The sequence below is a fragment of the Zootermopsis nevadensis genome, unplaced genomic scaffold (genome assembly GCF_977971745.1).
Source record: "Zootermopsis nevadensis isolate Lab colony 2312 unplaced genomic scaffold, Znev_1.0 Znev_ptg000017l, whole genome shotgun sequence".
Lineage (NCBI taxonomy): Eukaryota > Metazoa > Arthropoda > Insecta > Blattodea > Termopsidae > Zootermopsis > Zootermopsis nevadensis.
Window position 1 is genome coordinate 9268130 of NW_028259149.1, and position 14901 is coordinate 9283030.

The 14901-nt window shown below is 39.8% G+C and overlaps 1 protein-coding gene across 4 annotated transcripts in view; it reads right to left on the reverse strand.

The window, feature by feature from the left end:
- Shab (potassium voltage-gated channel shaker cognate b) overlaps positions 1-14901 on the reverse strand; it is a 138220-nt gene that overhangs the window by 95100 nt on the left and 28219 nt on the right. Inside the window, exon 1 of one of the 4 annotated variants that reach the window (XM_087350346.1) lies at positions 2403-2475. The exons of the other annotated variants lie outside the window; for them this stretch is intronic. The gene's annotated coding sequence lies outside the window, so the exon portion shown is untranslated. Of the gene's footprint in view, positions 1-2402; positions 2476-14901 lie in introns of those variants that run through there. 4 annotated transcript variants of the gene reach the window in all.

Consider the following 14901-nt stretch of genomic DNA (forward strand, 5'->3'; position numbering starts at 1 on the left):
GGGTTTGGTAAAGTCTGTACAAGAAGAAGCGCGCATTCCTTCGCCTCGGCAAGAAGAGACAGATCCAGACGGGCAGCGTCAGAGCAAGTGAACACGAACAAAAGAAATGGGTCAACGCTGAACTACGCGTTTTTCTCCTGCTCCAACAAAGACGAAGTGTACATTCTTTATCCTGTCCCACCCACTGACACGAATTAAATTTAATTTGCTACATACCGAACTTATTACAAGTTGTTTTTGGTTCACGAAAGAGTGCTTATACTTTTTTCACAGGCTTAGCGTGTGGCCCGTCAGACGAGAATTATACTTTTTATGATGATTGATTTTATGACGTTGGGCTTTGTAGTCTGGTAAAAATTTACCAACTTTTCATTAGTCCTTGCTGCCTCCAACACATCGCCCTGATCATGGAGGCATCAAGGACCTCTGAAACGTCTGACATTCTAACATATGTTCACTGGGACTTTTCGACTCGAGAATTGAGCCCAAAAACACGTCCTTGAGCCTTGGAGATCCCACTGCAGGAAACAATCAATCACAACACCTATAATTCATAATACTGGGGCATGATTAGCAAGGACTCCAAGGTTAAAAATTACTAGAATGACGTAATATATAACATTACAATATCTCCATATCTTTATAAAGTAACATAGATTATTTGCAAAACCTCGCGGTTCATCTGTACAGGTCTACAATACACATTTTGAATATTCTGCTGAAGACGTCAGAGAGGGTTTGACAAACAAGTTATGATCAAGCATCAATACACAGTAAGAAACAAAGAGCCATGACTTATAAACTGTTAACCGCTCACTGACCAACAAGTGTGTATAGTTAATCTATGAGCCGTGATTTGATATCTACAATGACATATGCTGCATAAAGATATAAAAACAAAAGAATTAAATAAAACAGTAAATAACGGAAACTAGCAAAATTGATAAAATAAATCACAAACATCTTCCTGTTGTCAGTCTACGAGAACATTATTTCTGTGTAACAACGCACTACACTCTGAAGTAAATTATAATATGAACCTGCAAGAACAAACACTGTCATTATTCCTATCTAGGATACTGGGAACGACCCGTTCTTCAAGTGCCTGAGCACTGCGGGTCCCAACTTTTCGTTGGCTTGATCTATAGACATTCGGTAGGGCTCCTTGGACGAGGGATCGGCCCGTCGCAAGGCCTCTACCTGTACACAGGACAACATCTATGGCTTGAGTGGGATTCGAACCCACGGTCCCAGCGACCGCGCGGCCACTGCGGACCCCCCATTATTCCTATCGCAAAGTTTAATTCTACGCGACATAACACAATTATCTTACGCAAGTCGTGAACTGAAGTCACTACTATTACGCTATTCCTAAGTCGATTTAGTGGAGTTCAATTCTTGGAAGTAGGATACAGTTAATTTCCTTCGAAATCTCATACAGCTCCGAGTGTCCCATCCATTGGTTACCCAGGCTCTTAATTTGCAGACGGTAATGACGGGTTTGCCACAACCTTAATGCAATGATAGAACCAATCAACCTGTATTTCCGTCCGTCCATTCGTACACGAGCACAGTCGGTCCGTATTTCTGAATGCGCTAAAACATTATAAAAGACGTCCAAACTTTCTCTGAGGTTAACACTCGATTCCTGTAAGTCTGAAAGTGTAAATTAAATTAAATTAAATTTTATAACAGGCCGCCCCATTAAAGTAAATATCACAGATGACTGTCCTTATTGCAAATATATTAACATAAAATTAGGAAGGGATTAAGTAAATGTTTTCCCTTTACCAGAATTTATTTCACACCTACATGGCTACGTAAATGGTAAGTTAAGCTACTTTATAAACATTTTATTAACTGCATTAATTTCTAAAACACAGAAACAGGTGAATTGCATAAATGAATATGCAGCAATAAAAATAAATTACCCGCGCATTCATGTGATTAATGAGCGATGGTGGATGCGTAACATTAGAGTAACTGAACTACAGCTTTCCACCGGTGAGTACTTCTACATAGTCCACTCCACTGAAGTAGGTAAGCTGCTTAAGACGTGGTAAAGTCAGCGACAGAAAATGTGTATACAAATTAGCAGCCATGTCTATTAGTTTCGAACACTTAGACAGAACCACATGAAGATGTCCAATTTAGATGGAAACATGTAGGGCATCTCAATAAAAATTAAGACTTTTATAAAACATTGTTCGACTGTTAACCTAAAGATCAACACACAACAGGATGTACCACTTAAAACTCGTTAGCACACTGAAGTTTACCTCCCATTGCTTAAAAACAGGCAATTTTGTGGTCAAATGAAGAATCAAATTTGTGCAGTCTCGACCTCGAAGATTCTTTGCAAGCGACACCAAGCAAACATAAAATAACATCAATTCCCTCACCTGATGTTCAGCATCAGGCCAACTCGCTGTGCAACCCTGTTGCTCTTGATCGTCCTCCATGATGACTACGTCATTTCCTGTTCTACGACGTTCATGGTATCAGCCAAACGACCGTTCCCGGACAAACCCGAGGTAGTTTCGATCCATCGGTCCGTCCGGTCTCAGACGCCCCACCCGCTAAAGTACAGGGAGTTTCCTGGTTTTGTACTTCAGATCTAGCATGTTCTCTGGCTTCGACAATTAGTTTCCTTCGTCAACACAGAATGTCAGTGCCTCCTCATGTCGCATTTTATCAAGTTCTGACTTTAACCGCGAAAGTTGCTTGCTTCATTTATTTTACGATGCTACAAGTAGAATTCTGGCTGGATGAAAATGTTTTAAGATCTCTGTTCGCATTTGCAAATTTCCTTCGTTAGGATACGTGAAAAATATTGCAACATACTGAATTCAAAGGCGAAGATTTCTGTCTTCTGGGTTGTTGCCCTGATGACGGAGGCAGTATGACCTCCGAAACGTTGGTAAACATCTACCAGACTACACAGCGCAACAACCCAGAAGACAGAAATCTTCATACTAAGAATCGCCCTGATGACGGGGGCAGTATGACCTCTGAAACGTTGGTAAACATCAACCAGACTACACAGCGCAACAACCCAGAAGACAGAAATCTTCATACTCACCGCTGTGAAAACCTCAAATCTTACAATTCAAAGGCGGTTTTACGAGAACGTAAGATACATTTATGAAGAGACTGTATCCAAAGATTACAGTATACATCTTATTCCTTAACGTAACTAAGCCTGATGAGATTTCAGGTTCTCACGGCGGTGAGTATGAAGATGTCTTTGTTCTGGGGTGTTGCTTCGTGTGGCAAACAAGAAGACATTAATTGTAGCCCAAAGTTAAAGTATAAAATTCACGGACGATCACGTACCGTCTTATTATACAAGTAACCTACACAGACCGGACTCTATTATACGTTTTCCATTAAGGTGTAAGGATGTACAAGCAGAAACTATATCTGTCTGTTTTATTCGTATCAAAAGGCAAGCTTCGGAAAGATTAATAGACAGCGATCCGTGTTGATGGGCTGAGCTGTGGAGATTATTCATCGAGGCATAAATAAATATGTCAGGTACATGTTAGGGCCCCCCCGACTTCTAATGTTTCCCAATTTCCTCAACGTAGTCAACGTAAGATAAATTAATAGGATAAATTATGAAATAAGATATCAAGATTGTTTGATAGGACGTACTGACTTACCCGCCGACTTAATGACCGACAAACTGTGAGTCTGACTGGCTGACTGAATGAGCGAATTGCTGAATGACTGCTCTGACTGCCTGACCGGCTACCTGATTGATTTATTGACTGGGTAGCCTCGCCGACCACTGACCTGCTGGCTTGTTGGTGCGCGCCAAATAACTGTTTCTTTCACAGCTGGTCGATACCCAACCATCCACTATTCGTACTGAAGAGAGTGTTGGACTCGCTTGGTTACACACGTCATTATGTATCGAATGTCTGCTATCTGCATATAACAACACAGGTTTCACATACATTTGTAATATTCAATACCGATAAAACGACTGTATCCTATATTGTTTTGCCATTTAGGCCTAATCATGAGCCTACATAAAGGGAATTTGTATGTCTTGAAATGTTCAATAGCAAATACGGTGAAATCTAAATAATAATTGGGTTTTTGATAGTTTTCCTCAGTCCCTCAGGCAAATACTAAGTTGATGCCACCAAGACCGCTTCAATCGATGAATCGCCCTGATGACGGAGGCAGTGTGGCCTCTGAAACGTTGGTAAACATCGACCAGACTACACAGCGCAACAACCCAGAAGACAGAAATCTTCATACTAAGAATCGCCCTGATGACGGAGGCAGTATGACCTCTGAAACGTTGGTAAACATCGACCAGACTACACAGCGCAACAACCCAGAAGACAGAAATCTTCATACTAAGAATCGCCCTGATGACGGAGGCAGTATGACCTCTGAAACGTTGGTAAACATCGACCAGACTAAACAGCGCAACAACCCAGAAGACAGAAATCTTCGACGAATATCTGATGAAATTATATGTTTGCACAGGTAAGTTATGCAATGTGGCGCTTTCAATATGGAAGTCGTTTGCCGAAGCAGAGTGACAGCAAGATCGGTGACGTCATGGCAATGTTCCCATGGTAACGAACACGGCCATAGATGCAAGGCTGGTTTAAAACTCTGTTCACCGACCACCCTTCCGCTTGCTATTTCATTTGGTGGTTTCACGCCCGCTGCAACATCGCGCTCGATACAGACGTGTGTGTGCGTTGTGTGGGCCCCGTGCAGAGGTAATTGCCGAGGAGGACGCTGTGGAGGTAACGCGACAGAAGAAGCCACTGCGTCGCGTCTCTTCCGGCATACTTCCTTGAAATTGATCCCGGCATGGCACTTTCAAATCCTCCAGTCTTAAATAGATGTCAGTTCTTGATTTTGAGCGTCAATATCAAACTGACTGTAGCAATAAACGTATTATTTTAAAGCCCACACTTCGTACATTAGGAATCAGTTTAAAAATTTGTATTTTGATTCCCATACTTCTCACAAATTTTCTCGTTTCTTTTCAATAGATGACGTCATAATGTCGGTTCCCTTTAAAGTACAAGAAAAAGTCAATATAAAGATATTTCAAATGTACTGCCGAGCCACATTTATGGATCACTGGTCGAAGAACAGTCTGTCCGAATACGAAATATTCAGTTTTCTTCTGTCCCTAAAGAAGAAGTTTCGTAAAAGGTCCTTAGAATAGGCCACGACCCTTAGTCCACAGCTTCTACCCCTTCGTAACCCACAGCTATTTCTCTCATGTTTAAGATTTAAAAACTTTAAAACTCATATTAGAACTCTGTGCCAACTAGTTTTACTCCTTATTCATGATTTCATCCAAATGCGTCTAACCGTTTCGAAGATGAAACATACGACATTTCGGACGGACAGACTCTGTCCCCATTATGCGTTCGTTACGTTCATTTCGTGCGAAGATCTAATAACTAACGTTGTAATTGTGCACAGGAACGGATAGATGGATGTTTGCCTTCGATGAATGGGATCGGAGCGTTGGGGGAGGGGGGGGGGGGAGAGTATTAAAGTTACCTGTGAATTGAAGTGGTCGGCAAATTTAACGCGAGTCCATTAAGTATTATTGAGGGCGTGGCTTAGCATCTCAATACTATGATGACTGCACTAAGTTAGTATGCGGATACGTGTAAAATGAGGATATATCACAAAATAGCAGCAAATGGTTGCTTCTCGCTAATCACACAAGAAATATTTAGCGTATTTCCTTCATAGATGCACAACATTACAAACTGATACACCGTCAGAAAATAACCGTATAACTCTCCATGCCATGATCAGTATAGTTATAGTCAATGCAATTATTCTCCTTCTGCGACAAATGCTTCGGTATTAGAAAAATAATACTCTCTATTTGTAAGTATAAAATAGACAGGAATTCGCATTTGTAAGTATCGAGAGTAAATTATTTATCGTTTCTTACGTAAAGAAACATGGAAGAAACGCAAAACTAAAAACACCAATCTAAAGGCAATTTAAAAAGAGCGTTGAATTTTTTAAAAAAAATTGCTTTCTAAATTTGAATGTAATTAAACCCAGTTTTTCTCAACATTTCTTGTATAGCTTACACCCTCCCAGATATTCTCACCCCTTTTTATTAAACAGAATATACTGTACTAACTAAATTGTCGTCAGAAGATGTAATTTTGTCTTGTTTTTACTCTAATGTGGAAGTAAAAATATGACGAAAGAAACTTCAAACTTAGCATTACAGCATCAACAAAATAAAACAGTAGAATCTAATAAATTTGCAGTCCACCTGTTGAGAAAGAGTGTCGTAACCGATAAATGAAAAACGTTCACACTTACTCAAATCTTACGACAGGAAACAAATTCGTGGCTTACAGAAAAAGCAAACCGTGCGTAGCAGTAACATACCTGCAACAGAAGAAACAACACGTTAAGCCTTCACATATAACTAAATTATTAATATATAAATGGAGAACGAATGTGCAATGTCTCCATCATCAGGGCGATGAGTCGCCCTGATGATGGAGACAACAATCGCCTCAGAAACGTCGGTAAACTTCTATTATACCGGACTACGCGGGGCAAAAACCCAGAAGACAATCATCTTCAAGTTAAGTAAGATTTGATGTTTTCACAGCGGTGAGTATGAAGATTTCTGTCTTCTGGGTTGTTGCGCTGTGTAGTCTGGTCGATGTCATTGCCCTGACGACGGAGGCAGTATGACCTCAGAAACGTTGGTAAACATCGACCATACTACACAGCGCAACAACCCAGAAGACAGAAATCTTCATCTTCAAGTTACATCAACAAATACTACATAACAGACATAGGTCTAATAACAACAGCCCCTCGGTCGTTTACGACGGTGGCCGATTTATCGTTTCAGTTTCCGTTTATCTACCAGCAAACCGGAAATCTACACAATAAAACTTGAGATTGTCACAGCGTTGAAATTGTCGATGTCTTTTTTCCGAGTTATAACGCCGTGTGGCATTACAGGTAGATAACATTTCCGAGAAGCATTCAATGAGGCAACATATTCCTCCGAAACGTTGATATCCAAGTCCACAAGGCGTTATTACCCAGAAGATTGCCATCAACAAGTTAATTACTTTACAGTTTCAGTTGGCATTTTCGTAAATCCAAAATTTCATATACAGGAATTCTGTATTATCGCAGTTCTCTTAAAGTTCGTTCTCGGAATTTCTAAGAAACCTGCATCGCACGTTGTAGGCAAGGATCGTGTTTTGAGTTACACATGACAGACGAAAAATTGAATAACATCTCAAAATGGAAGGAAGTTAGAAATCGGGGGGTATCACAATATCACAATCAAGACGTGTGTTTGAAAGACATGGACACATTACTCGGTTAGATTCATAGTTTAAAGACACACAAAAATAATAAGATACGAAAACGCAATAACAGTTTGAATGAGTAACATTTTCCAGAGAGAACAGCTGCAAAGAGCGAAGAAGGCGGACGGAAACGTTTACTGGAATCGGTGGTGAACTTCGGAAATTCTGCCCTGTCGTCTGTCATCTTGTTCTTAAACACCCGAAGTATATGTGTTCTTCCCTTAAGGTATGATATGAATATTCATGTTCATATAAACAAGAAATAAAAGCACAGTTATGTATTGTTTAATATTTACGCTTTTATATAGGAAATAAAAACAATAATGTTGAACTTAATGACATCAAGTGTTCCCCGAATTTAATCTGGTATTGAGAAACATTTTAATAATTATAAACGGACTCCGCGATTCAAACCAATGTTTCCCAGATGTAAATAAGTTGCGTTACCGCAGAAGTCGTTCACTTTCAATGCTTTAAAATAAGCAATGACCGATTTCTCCTACTCAACGTGATTACACAATTTGTAAACACCAACAACGGCAGCTGCTGCTATTAACCTGGCAGCATAAATGTCGGGCATGAAACTACAATGGACAAACATGAATAAAATACTCTTTTCTCTCAGCTCACATTTCATGACCACATCCGCTAAATGTCTGAAGGAAACGGTGTCGAAAAAGAAGCAATTTAAATATTAATCGATTCAATATTTGCTGATGTTCAATTCTCTGTTACTTCTTAATGTACATTTATTGGATTAGAAACAGGAGGTATTATAATCCTTGTGTTTAGCCCACGAGTACAATTGAATAAAAAATGCAATCCGCTTCCGTGTTCTGCGGGCTTTTGTTCCATCTATACGCCTGCATACTTTTTATAAACTGAATGTACTGCGTCCTAAAGATGACGTAACATCTGAAGCTTTTAAATGTAAAGAATGCCGCGGATGACCATTTTTTCCTACTTCTGCTTCCTGTTCAGAAAGTCGTGGTTCAAATCTTGGCTCGGAAAAATTCTAACTTCGTTCTGGTGTTTTCCATTATAGCCCTCATCCATTCAGGGCAACAACTAGAATAGAATTTTTAATATGAATGTAAAAATGGATGAATTATGAAAACTCAGCTTTGACTTATAGTTCGGCGTATATTCACATTGCACTTACATAAAAACCCCTGTAAACTTTGTAAGAAAATTGGATGACATACAAATGCACTGAAAGTGGTTTCACGTATGAACCAACGTGCTAACAGCTGAGGATGAGTAATTCGCAACAAAACACTCATCGTCAAGGAGTTAAAATAGCCCACGAGCTCTTCCTCCTACAATGCTCTATGTTCATAGGAATAATTCGCAATCAATTTAACATACAACCTACATGACTGAGAGAGCGTCTGTAAATAACCTACTCGGGTGAAACAATTAATGACTGCTCTTTCCTTTGTCGAGTCAGTGGTAGCAGGAATTTTACTCTTGATTGCTTCATATGGAAGAAGGCAACACAGATTATTCTGAACCACTGAGTTTTCAAGAAAAGAGACACGTTTTTAAAGTAATTTGTTGCTTATACGCAAGTTCCACTTCACAGCTGTGATTACATTTCGTTAAAAGCACTTAGCACTAATTGTGCTGTTACAAAGAAATAATCTCTGACAGTAAAAACTGGTTCATTTCGAAGCAATGTTCCTGCCGCATGTAAGGGCAAACGACTTGTCGTGTGGGTGACGACACAACTTAGTAACATTACAGATTCGTGAACACATGAACAACTATTTTGCAGTCACCCGGTATCGCTCTTAACACGAACAAACACACACACACATCCTTTTGTTTCTGGATTTTTTTAAATGGTTCATGACTTACTTTCTTACAGCGTGTTTTATCGTGTCTGCACAGCATTACACTCCCTAGGCACCCATACATCGCTACATTTTCATTTGCAACGCTACATGTCGCCATACGTATTTTAGAATGAACAATGAACACATGTTTCACATAACAAAACTTTAAATGATACTTAGTCCATTCTTCTTTTAAAACATTATAGCCATGGCTGCCAGCACATTCTGAATGTCTCAGCTCAGTAGCAAACGAAGTTGCTTCGTCAGACAAATACAATGTGGATGTAACAGGCCAAATCCACTAAGAAGGGTCCATTTGGAGAAGCTACTAGTCGCTCACTAGTCAAGAAACTCTGCCTTTCGTGGAAACAAAACGTTCATTACTTGTTCAAAAGAGCACGCCATTGGTCCAGATCCAAGGCAAGATGAATCCACTAATCATCCTCAAACCTATTTCATTGACATGTATATCAATATTAAACTCCCATCTATGAATAAATCTCCCAGGTTTTCATATTTTCGCATCAGTTCTATGCGTACTACAAGCCCCACCCACAGTATCCCCCTTGATTTAATCACTGTAATTTGGGCAGAGTACAAATTACGAAACTCATAATTATGAAATTATCTTTTGTCTCCTGTCACTCCCTTTCAGCTAATAATTATACGTTCTAAAGAAATAGGCCAGATACAACGGATTCTGCTCTGATCTCACTAGAAATGCAACGCCAGACCACTAAAACTGGACTAATACGAAAGAAATTTTGTACTACATAACGCAATAGCTACTTATTAAATTAAAGAAACAAAAAAATCCCATGCCAGAAACAATAGTCTTCACTGATTCATTTATTAATTCTCTTCCACTAAAACACCTAATCTTTCTCCCCCCCCCCCCCCCACGAACTTCTGAACGTCCAAGAACTTTCGGTAAACGAAAATGAACGTAATATATGAAGCCCAATTCAGTTGTTATAGGACCTTTAAAGAAAACTTCGCCAGTTTCTCAACAGCAAGGGTGCACACCTACACACACAGAGAGAGAAACCCTAACTAACTAACTAACTAGATGGCTTACCGAACCCGAAGGTTCATCACCGAATTAACCAAAGCCCTCCACCGGACCCTGTCCTGGGCCAACAAAATCCAGTTTCCTTCAACTCCTATCTCGGATAGATCCCGCCTGAGATTATCCTCCCATCTACGTCTAGGTCTCCCCAGCGGTCTCTTCCCTTCAGGTTTCCCAACCAGTACCCGGTGCACACCTCTTGTCCCATCCATGCGCGCTACATGTCCCGCCCATCTCACTCTTCTCGACTTAATCACCCTCACAATACTGGGGGAGCAGTACAGATTTTTAAGCTCGTCATTGTGCAGTTTTCTCCACGCCCCATCGTCTTCCCTCTTAGGCCCAAATATCCTCCTCAACACCCGATTCTCAAACACCTGCAATCTGTGTTCCTCCCTCTGAGTGAGAGACCATGTTTCGCACCCATACAAAACAACAGGCAAGATTATTGTTTTGTATACTTTAATTTTCAGGTTCTTAGAAATCAGACGGGAAGACAAAATATTTTGGACTGAGAAGTAGCAAGCATTTCCGGAATTTAGTCTCCTCCTAACTTCCTCACAAGTATCATTTTGATTTGTTATTGTTGTTCCCAAATATTTGAACTTTGTAACCCTTTCAAAGGATTTATTAGCTACCCTAAGATAATTTTGCCCGCCTGTCTTCTGATGACGAGATACTAACATGTACTTAGTTTTTTCTGAATTTACTTCCAGCCCCACTTGTCTACCAGCCTCTAGTAAAACTTCTGCGTTCCTCTTTATTGTATTTATATCGTCCCCCAATAAATTAACATCATCAGCATATGCCAATAGCTGATGTGTCCCGTTCAATTGCAAACCCTCCTGCCTACCTTGGACCTTCCTGATGGCGTATTCTAGCGCAAAGTTAAAGAGCAAGGGAGACAAAGCATCTCCTTGTTTTAGACCGTTCTTGATGAGGAATGTCTCAGATACATATTTACCTACTCGAATTTTGCTGCAGGTTTCATTTAAGCACATTTTTATTAGACCCACTAGCTTCTTTGGTATACCAAATTCAATAAGAATATTATATAGCACTTCTCTCTTCACAGAGTCATAGGCTTTTTTGAAATCTATAAATAACTGATGTACAGTCCCACCGAACTCCCATTTTTTCTCTAGTATCTGACGAATGCAAAAGATCTGATCAATCGTTGATCTGTTTCGTCTGAACCCACACTGATGATCCCCAATAGTTTCATTCGCATATGGGGTTAATCTTGCCAAAAGAATGTTGGATAGAATTTTGTATGAGGTTGATAGCAGCGATATTCCTCGGTAATTACCACACTCAGTCTTGTCCCCCTTCTTATAAATAGGAATAATTATGGATTCCTTCCATTGATGTGGCATCTCTTCCTTATCCCAAATTAACTGAATAAGCTTATGGATCCTCATATGCAACCCTTTGCCACCTGCTTTAATTAATTCGGCCGGAATCTGATCAATTCCTGGAGATTTATAACTTTTCAACTTCCCAATGGCTAGTTCCACTTCATCTAAGCTAGGTTCTGGCACCAACAGTTCAGCTGTATGCATTTTAATCTGTCTAATATCACCAGTATTATGAACATTTAAGAGCTCGCTAAAGAAATTTTTCCACCTATTCACAATTTTTATTGGATCTGCAAGCAAATTGCCACTATCATCCTTTACCAAATTAGTCTGGGGTTGATATCCTTTCTTAAAGTTATTAATGCCTCTGTACAGGTCTCTGATGTTTTTTTCCTTATTATTTGTCTCAAGTTCAGCAATTTTGCCCTTCAGGTATTCCCTTTTCTTAGTCCTAAAGGTTCTACTAGCCTCACGTCTCACGTTACATAGATTATCCGCATTTGTTTTGTTTGGGTTCTGCAACCATTGAAATTTTGTTTGCTTCCTTCGATCTATTAATTTTGAACATTCTTCATCAAACCACGGTTTATTTTGCTTTCTCCTGTAGTATCCTAGTTTCTCTTTTGCTGAAATTTTGATGCAGTTTCTGACATTTTCCCACTCCCTGTTGATGTCCACACTTTCATTATCCTCATTTGTCTCTAAAATTTGAAACCTATTCGAAATTTCAACTTGATATTGTTCCTTTGCCTCTCCCTCACTTAATTTTTTCAAATCAAATCTTTCTGTGTCAAAATTTTGTTTAGTTCGTCTACTTACTGAAAGCCGCTCCCTCACTTTTGCTACCACCAGATAATGATCAGTGTCGCAATCTGCTCCTCTGAATGATCTCACATCAATTACATTTGTCTGCCTTCTCTTATCTACTAAAACATGATCTATTTGATTGTGTGTTCTGCCATCTGGGGAAGTCCAAGTGTATTTATGAACATCACGGTGTGGAAATTTTGTACTTTTTACAATTAAATCTTTTGACGTAGCGAAGGTCACTGCTCTGACGCCATTATCATTACTAAGTGCATGGAGACTCTCGCTGCCTATTGTGGGTTTGAAGACATCCTCCCTCCCAATTTTTGCATTGAAATCTCCTAGCAGAATTTTCATGTGATACTTGCCAAATGTATCAAATACTGATTCCAATTCTTCATAAAAGCTATCCTTGATATCATCGCTTTTGTCTTCAGTTGGGGCATGAACATTAAGGACAATGATGTCGCACCAACGTCCTTCCAAAATTACGTAAGACAACCTGTCACTAACAAATTCTACTCTCTTAACTGCTGCCCTAATTCTGCTATGAACAAAAAAACCCGTCCCTAGCTGATGATTGTCATTCCCCTTTCCATAGAAAAATGTAAAATTGTCCACTGGGATCGTGCCCTCCCCCTCCCATCGCACTTCCTGCACTGCCACTAAGTCTAACTTATAATTCCCTAATTCCCTACACACTGATTTCAGTGCCCCAGCCCTATAGAGGCTCCTAATGTTCCAGGTACCAAATCTCATGTCCTTTTTCAATTGCCGTGGTCGTGCCAAAGAGTCCGTCCTGATCCGAGGCTTGGTTGATTTTTTCGTAACACATATTTTTTTTAAAGGTGAAAGGTTGTTAGCCCTACACCCAACCCCCAACCTGGAGGACCAGGGTATCACTCTTAGTCTAGCGCATCTCCTTAGACCTGTCCGGCTTGGGTGACCCTACCATGAGCCGAAGCTCAGGCCGGCATAGCCCTAAGGGTCATTTGAGCACGCAAGCCTCCTCACCCGGCAGATTGCCTTCGACAAGGTGGTGATACCTTCGAGAAGGGAGAAACCCTAACTCAAAAGTTAAATACAATGATTTACGTCTCCGTTTCCTCTGATATTTCAGGTCATCTGTCATATCCATTTCTAAACTGCTTACGACAGCTGAATGCACAGTTCTGTGTGGCATGATTACATAAAGTGTAGGCGAAGTAACAGACAGCTGAAAATCTCCGTAATTAATTCGATATATCGATGTGCGTGTAAATCTCACCACAAATGTTCTACAGCGAGATCTCGAAAAGTAATCACCGCCGATATAAAATTCATGTACCGGTCACATCGTAGAAAAGAAGCGATAAGAACAAGAATGTTCCACTTTGTGATAAAATTGGGGAAGGTAAATGATTTTTTTATTTTGACAATTGGGCCCAGTGTTTTAAAAACACGCTGTGTGACCTATATGAAAACAGTGTTTAAACTGCTTACGACTTGCGCCGTATAGTCTGGTAGAAGTTTATGAATGTATCAGAGGTACTTGCTGCCTTCATCAGGGAGACTCGTCGCCCTGATATTGAAGGCAGCAAGCAAACGTCGATAAACTTCTACCAAACTACACGGCGCAACATCACATCAGAGCCATTTTCATGGGCTATACCCTGCCGTGAGAGTCTGGTATATCAACTACCTTCGACTTTATGGTATGGACTGAGTCCTGCCCGGTCTTTGAATTAAAGAGAGATTATCGGCAAGATTATTATGCTTCAGTCGGATTTTAGGAGTTATCAAAAATGTAAGCAATTTTATTCCCGTTTCATGACACCAATTCAAAAGAATACTCGCGGTCCAGTCGTCGGTTATCGAAAGTCAAGGAATTCACTTCGTCAGTTAAACACAGTAAATTGGAATGACAGATAAACTGAAAGCACTAAATGTTCCGAAACAAAAGCGAATGTTTGTAAAGTCTATTTTTAACGTGTTGCACTTAACTGGGCCATTTCATGAGGCTATTCGTTGTGGTACTTCCTGCTAAGAATATCAAATCCAGAGTATAAGCACCGATGTAAATTCCATTCTCTTATCACATTGTCCCTGATCAACTAACAAAAATATTGCTTCCTCTTGCCAGATAACTCCAAGAAAATACATTTTAATTTCTGTTCCATTAGCTCAATCATGATTATGTTACACAGACACTCATGGAATGAAAGTTAACTGAAGAAAAGTAAAATATTACAGAGAACACAGCATGACATTTCGTAATTATTTGCACAATTCTCAACCGAGAAACTTATTATTGGTTTCGGTTACTTCTCTAAAAATTCTCCATTTTTAATTTTGTTCTATACTACAATTGATTTTAACCCTCGGCATGAGCCCAGTTATTTTCCAATATTTTAACCGAACGAATTCTGGAACCGCAATCTACTAAAGATTTATTTTTTAACCTGGTTCACAATCATGATGGATGGAAT